Source organism: Corella eumyota, chromosome 4, assembly GCF_963082875.1.
Source record: "Corella eumyota chromosome 4, kaCorEumy4.1, whole genome shotgun sequence".
Classification (NCBI taxonomy): domain Eukaryota; kingdom Metazoa; phylum Chordata; class Ascidiacea; order Phlebobranchia; family Corellidae; genus Corella; species Corella eumyota.
In genome coordinates, this window is record NC_137493.1 from 4734560 (window position 1) to 4742640 (window position 8081).

The window sequence follows — 8081 nt, forward strand, 5'->3', positions numbered from 1 at the left end:
AACACGGTAATTGGACCTGTGCGGTTCTAACACAACAATTATTTTTCGATTTAAAATTTTTAATTTTTTTTCAAAAAATTTGTATGCAATATTATTGGCCAAAAATATTACGTGACCTAATTAAACTCAAAATAAAAATTACCTCAAACTTTTGTTTTACTGAAAATTTTCGCGAAATGTTTTATCTTGAATGTTAGTTAGACCAATGTGCGTCTAATAAAATACAAAATTTTAGGTTTTGAGATTTCATAAATTTTTAATAAAAGTTTCATAACTTTTATGAATATTAATATTTTCGAAAAATATTTTGTAAACACGGTAATTGGACCTGTGCGGTTCTAACACAACAATTATTTTTCAATTTAAAATTTTTAATTTTTTTTCAAAAAATTTGTATGCAATATCATTGGACAAAAATATCACGTGACCTAATTAAACCCAAAATAAAAATTACCTCAAACTTTTGTTTTACTGAAAATTTTCGCGAAATATTTTATCTTGAATGTTAGTTAGGCCAATGCGCGTCTAATAAAATACAAAATTTTAGGTTAGAGGTTCATAAATTTTTAATAAAAGTTTCATAACTTTTATGAATATTAATATTTTCGAAAAATATTCTGTAAACACGGTAATTGGACCTGTGCGGTTTTAACACAACAATTATTTTTTGATTTAAAATTTTTTATTTTTTTAAAAAAAATTTGTATGCAATATCATTGACCAAAAATATCACGTGACCTAATTAAACCCAAAATAAAAATAACCTCAAACTTTTGTTTTACTAAAAATTTTTGCGAAATGTTTTATCTTGAATGTTAGTTAGGCCAATGCGCGTCTAATAAAATACAAAATTTTAGGTTTTGAGATTTCATAAATTTTTAATAAAAGTGTCATAACTTTTATGAATATTAATATTTTAAAAAAATATTATGTAAATACGGTAATTGGACCTGTGCGGTTCTAACACAACAATTATTTTTCGATTTAAAATTTTTTAAAAAAAAATTTGTATGCAATATCATTGGCCAAAAATATCACGTGACCTAATTAAACCCAAAATAAAAATTACCTCAAACTTTTGTTTTACTGAAAATTTTCGCGAAATATTTTATCTTGAATGTTAGTTAGGCCAATGCGCGTCTAATAAAATACAAAATTTTAGGTTAGAGGTTCATAAATTTTTAATAAAAGTTTCATAACTTTTATGAATATTAATATTTTCGAAAAATATTCTGTAAACACGGTAATTGGACCTGTGCGGTTCTAACACAACAATTATTTTTCGATTTAAAATTTTTTATTTTTTTAAAAAAAATTTGTATGCAATATCATTGGCCAAAAATATCACGTGACCTAATTAAACCCAAAATAAAAATTACCTCAAACTTTTGTTTTACTGAAAATTTTCGCGAAATATTTTATCTTAAATGTTAGTTAGGCCAATGCGCGTCTAATAAAATACAAAATTTTAGGTTAGAGGTTCATAAATTTTTAATAAAAGTTTCATAACTTTTATGAATATTAATATTTTCGAAAAATATTCTGTAAACACGGTAATTGGACCTGTGCGGTTCTAACACAACAATTATTTTTCGATTTAAAATTTTTAATTTTTTTTCAAAAACATTGTATGCAATATCATGAGCCAAAAATATCACGTGACCTAATTAAAACCAAAATAAAAATTACCTCAAACTTTTGTTTTACTGAAAATTTTCGCGAAATGCTTTCTCTTGAATGTTAGTTAGGCCAATGCGCGTCTAATAAAATACAAAATTTTAGGTTTTGAGATTTCATAAATTTTTAATAAAAGTTTCATAACTTTTATGAATATTAATATTTTCGAAAAATATTTTGTAAACACGGTAATTGGACTTGTGCGGTTCTAACACAACAATTATTTTTCGATTTAAAATTTTTTATTTTTTTAAAAAAAATTTGTATGCAATATCATTGGCCAAAAATATCACGTGACCTAATTAAACCCAAAATAAAAATTACCTCAAACTTTTGTTTTACTGAAAATTTTCGCGAAATATTTTATCTTAAATGTTAGTTAGGCCAATGCGCGTCTAATAAAATACAAAATTTTACGTTAGAGGTTCATAAATTTTTAATAAAAGTTTCATAACTTTTATGAATATTAATATTTTCGAAAAATATTCTGTAAACACGGTAATTGGACCTGTGCGGTTCTAACACAACAATTATTTTTCGATTTAAAATTTTTAATTTTTTTTCAAAAACATTGTATGCAATATCATGAGCCAAAAATATCACGTGACCTAATTAAAACCAAAATAAAAATTACCTCAAACTTTTGTTTTACTGAAAATTTTCGCGAAATGCTTTCTCTTGAATGTTAGTTAGGCCAATGCGCGTCTAATAAAATACAAAATTTTAGGTTTTGAGATTTCATAAATTTTTAATAAAAGTTTCATAACTTTTATGAATATTAATATTTTCGAAAAATATTTTGTAAACACGGTAATTGGACTTGTGCGGTTCTAACACAACAATTATTTTTCAATTTAAAATTTTTAATTTTTTTTCAAAGAATTTGTATGCAATCTCATTGGACAAAAATATCACGTGACCTAATTAAACCCAAAATAAAAATTACCTCAAACTTTTGTTTTACTGAAAATTTTCGCGAAATGTTTTATTTTGAATGTTAGTTAGGCCAATGCGCGTGTAATAAAATACAACATTTTAGGTTTTGAGATTTCATAAGTTTTTAATAAAAGTTTCATAACTTTTATGAATATTAATATTTTCGAAAAATATTTTGTAAACACGGTAATTGGACCTGTGCGGTTCTAACACAACAATTATTTTTCGATTTAAAATTTTTAATTTTTTTTCAAAAAATTTGTATGCAATATTATTGGCCAAAAATATTACGTGACCTAATTAAACTCAAAATGAAAATTACCTCAAACTTTTGTTTTACTGAAAATTTTCGCGAAATGTTTTATTTTGAATGTTAGTTAGGCCAATGCGCGTGTAATAAAATACAACATTTTAGGTTTTGAGATTTCATAAGTTTTTAATAAAAGTTTCATAACTTTTATGAATATTAATATTTTCGAAAAATATTTTGTAAACACGGTAATTGGACCTGTGCGGTTCTAACACAACAATTATTTTTCGATTTAAAATTTTTAATTTTTTTTCAAAAAATTTGTATGCAATATTATTGGCCAAAAATATTACGTGACCTAATTAAACTCAAAATGAAAATTACCTCAAACTTTTGTTTTACTGAAAATTTTCGCGAAATGTTTTATCTTGAATGTTAGTTAGACCAATGTGCGTCTAATAAAATACAAAATTTTAGGTTTTGAGATTTCATAAATTTTTAGTAAAAGTTTCATAACTTTTATGAATATTAATATTTTCGAAAAATATTTTGTAAACACGGTAATTGGACCTGTGCGGTTCTAACACAACAATTATTTTTCAATTTAAAATTTTTTATTTTTTTTCAAAGAATTTGTATGCAATATCATTGGACAAAAATATCACGTGACCTAATTAAACCCAAAATAAAAATTACCTCAAACTTTTGTTTTACTGAAAATTTTCGCGAAATGTTTTATCTTGAATGTTAGTTAGGCCAATGCGCGTGTAATAAAATACAACATTTTAGGTTTTGAGATTTCATAAATTTTTAATAAAAGTTTCATAACTTTTATGAATATTAATATTTTCGAAAAATATTTTGTAAACACGGTAATTGGACCTGTGCGGTTCTAACACAACAATTATTTTTCAATTTAAAATTTTTAATTTTTTTTCAAAAAATTTGTATGCAATATCATTGGACAAAAATATCACGTGACCTAATTAAACCCAAAATAAAAGTTACCTCAAACTTTTGTTTTACTGAAAATTTTCGCGAAATGTTTTATCTTGAATGTTAGTTAGGCCAATGTGCGTCTAATAAAATACAAAATTTTAGGTTTTGAGATTTCATAAATTTTTAATAAAAGTTTCATAACTTTTATGAATATTAATATTTTTGAAAAATATTTTGTAAACACGGTAATTAGACCTGTGCGGTTCTAACACAACAATTATTTTTCGATTTAAAATTTTTAATTTTTTTTCAAAAAATTTGTATGCAATATTATTGGCCAAAAATATCATGTGACCTAATTAAACCCAAAATAAAAATTACCTCAAACTTTTGTTTTACTCAAAATATTCGCGAAATGTTTTATCTTGAATATTAGTTAGGCCAATGTGCGTCTAATAAAATACAAAATTTTAGGTTTTGAGATTCCATAAATTTTTAATAAAAGTTTCATAACTTTTATGAATATTAATATTTTTGAAAAATATTTTGTAAACACGGTAATTGGACCTGTGCGGTTCTAACACAACAATTATTTTTCGATTTAAAATTTTTTATTTTTTTTCAAAAAATTCGTATGCAAAATAGCATTGGCCAAAAATATCACGTGAACTAATGAAAACCAAAATAAAAATTACCTCAAACTTTTGTTTTACTGAAAATTTTCGCGAAATGTTTGATCTTGAATGTTAGTTAGGCCAATGCGCGTTTAATAAAATACAACATTTTAGGTTTTGAGATTTCATAAGTTTTTAATAAAAGTTTCATAACTTTTATGAATATTAATATTTTTGAAAAATATTATGTAAACACGGTAATTGGACCTGTGCGGTTCTAACACAACAATTATTTTTCGATTTAAAATTTTTTATTTTTTTTCAAAAAATTTGTATGCAATATTATTGGACAAAAATATCACGTGACCTAATGAAAACCAAAATAAAAATTACCTCAAACTTTTTTTTTACTGAAAATTTTCGCGAAATGCTTTGTCTTGAATGTTAGTTAGGCCAATACACGTCTAATAAAATACAAAATTTTAGGTTAAAGGTTCATAAATTTTTAATAAAAGTTTCATAACTTTTATGAATATTAATATTTTCGAAAAATATTCTGTAAACACGGTAATTGGACCTGTGCGGTTCTAACACAACAATTATTTTTCAATTTAAAATTTATTATTTTTTAAAAAAAAAATTTGTATGCAATATCATCGGCCAAAAATATCACGTGACCTAATTAAACCCAAAATTAAAATTACCTCAAACTTTTGTTTTCCTCAAAATTTTCGCAAAATGTTTTATCTTGATCGTTAGTTACTCCAATGCGCGTCTAATAAAATACAAAATTTTAGGTTTTGAGATTTCATAAATTTTTAATAAAAGTTTCATAACTTTTATGAATATTAATATTTTCGAAAAATATTTTGTAAACACGGTAATTGGACCTGTGCGGTTCTAACACAACAATTATTTTTCAATTTAAAATTTTTAATTTTTTTTCAAAGAATTTGTATGCAATTTCATTGGACAAAAATATCACGTGACCTAATTAAACCCAAAATAAAAATTACCTCAAACTTTTGTTTTACTGAAAATTTTCGCGAAATGTTTTATCTTGAATGTTAGTTAGGCCAATGTGCGTCTAATAAAATACAAAATTTTAGGTTTTGAGATTTCATAAATTTTTAATAAAAGTTTCATAACTTTTATGAATATTAATATTTTCGAAAAATATTTTGTAAACACGGTAATTGGACCTGTGCGGTTCTAACACAACAATTATTTTTCAGATTAAAATTTTTAATTTTTTTTCAAAAAATTTGTATGCAATATCATTGGACAAAAATATCACGTGACCTAATTAAACCCAAAATAAAAATTACCTCAAACTTTTGTTTTACTGAAAATTTTCGCGAAATATTTTATCTTGAATGTTAGTTAGGCCAATGCGCGTCTAATAAAATACAAAATTTTAGGTTAGAGGTTCATAAATTTTTAATAAAAGTTTCATAAATTTTATGAATATTAATAGTTTCGAAAAATATTCTGTAAACACGGTAATTGAACCTGTGCGGTTCTAACACAACAATTATTTTTTGATTTAAAATTTTTTATTTTTTTTAAAAAAATTTGTATGCAATATCATTGACCAAAAATATCACGTGACCTAATTAAACCCAAAATAAAAATAACCTCAAACTTTTGTTTTACTAAAAATTTTTGCGAAATGTTTTATTTTGAATGTTAGTTAGGCCAATGCGCGTCTAATAAAATACAAAATTTTAGGTTTTGAGATTTCATAAATTTTTAATAAAAGTGTCATAACTTTTATAAATATTAATATTTTCGAAAAATATTTTGTAAACACGGTAATTGGACCTGTGCGGTTCTAACACAACAATTATTTTTCGATTTAAAATTTTTAATTATTTTTCAAAAAATTTGTATGCAATATTATTGGCTAAAAATATCACGTGACCTAATTAAACTCAAAATAAAAATTACCTCAAACTTTTGTTTTACTGAAAATTTTCGCGAAATGTTTTATCTTGAATGTTAGTTAGGCCAATGCGCGTCTAATAAAATACAACATTTTAGGTTTTGAGATTTCATAAGTTTTTAATAAAAGTTTCATAACTTTTATGAATATTAATATTTTTGAAAAATATTTTGTAAACACGGTAATTGGACCTGTGCGGTTCTAACACAACAATTATTTTTTGATTTAAAATTTTTTATTTTTTTAAAAAAAATTTGTATGCAATATCATTGACCAAAAATATCACGTGACCTAATTAAACCCAAAATAAAAATAACCTCAAACTTTTGTTTTACTGAAAATTTTCGCGAAATATTTTATCTTGAATGTTAGTTAGGCCAATGCGCGTCTAATAAAATACAAAATTTTAGGTTAGAGGTTCATAAATTTTTAATAAAAGTTTCATAACTTTTATGAATATTAATATTTTCGAAAAATATTTTGTAAACACGGTAATTGGACCTGTGCGGTTCTAACACAACAATTATTTTTCGATTTAAAATTTTTTATTTTTTTAAAAAAAATTTGTATGCAATATCATTGACCAAAAATATCACGTGACCTAATTAAACCCAAAATAAAAATTACCTCAAACTTTTGTTTTACTAAAAATTTTTGCAAAATGTTTTATCTTGAATGTTAGTTAGGCCAATGCGCGTCTAATAAAATACAAAATTTTAGGTTTTGAGATTTCATAAATTTTTAATAAAAGTGTCATAACTTTTATGAATATTAATATTTTTGAAAAATATTATGTAAACACGGTAATTGGACCTGTGCGGTTCTAACACAACAATTATTTTTCGATTTAAAATTTTTAATTTTTTTTCAAAAACATTGTATGCAATATCATGGGCCAAAAATATCACGTGACCTAATTAAAACCAAAATAAAAATTACCTCAAACTTTTGTTTTACTGAAAATTTTCGCGAAATGCTTTCTCTTGAATGTTAGTTAGGCCAATGCGCGTCTAATAAAATACAAAATTTTAGGTTTTGAGATTTCATAAATTTTTAATAAAAGTTTCATAACTTTTATGAATATTAATATTTTCGAAAAATATTTTGTAAAAACGGTAATTGGACCTGTGCGGTTTTAACACAACAATTATTTTTCGATTTAAAATTTATTATTTTTTAAAAAAAAAATTTGTATGCAATATCATCGGCCAAAAATATCACGTGACCTAATTAAACCCAAAATTAAAATTACCTCAAACTTTTGTTTTCCTCAAAATTTTCGCGAAATGTTTTATCTTGATCGTTAGTTACTCCAATGCGCGTCTAATAAAATACAAAATTTTAGGTTTTGAGATTTCATAAATTTTTAATAAAAGTTTCATAACTTTTATGAATATTAATATTTTCGAAAAATATTTTGTAAACACGGTAATTGGACCTGTGCGGTTCTAACACAACAATTATTTTTCAATATAAAATTTTTAATTTTTTTTCAAAGAATTTGTATGCAATTTCATTGGACAAAAATATCACGTGACCTAATTAAACCCAAAATAAAAATTACCTCAAACTTTTGTTTTACTGAAAATTTTCGCGAAATGTTTTATCTTGAATGTTAGTTAGGCCAATGCGCGTGTAATAAAATACAACATTTTAGGTTTTGAGATTTCATAAGTTTTTAATAAAAGTTTCATAACTTTTATGAATATTAATATTTTCG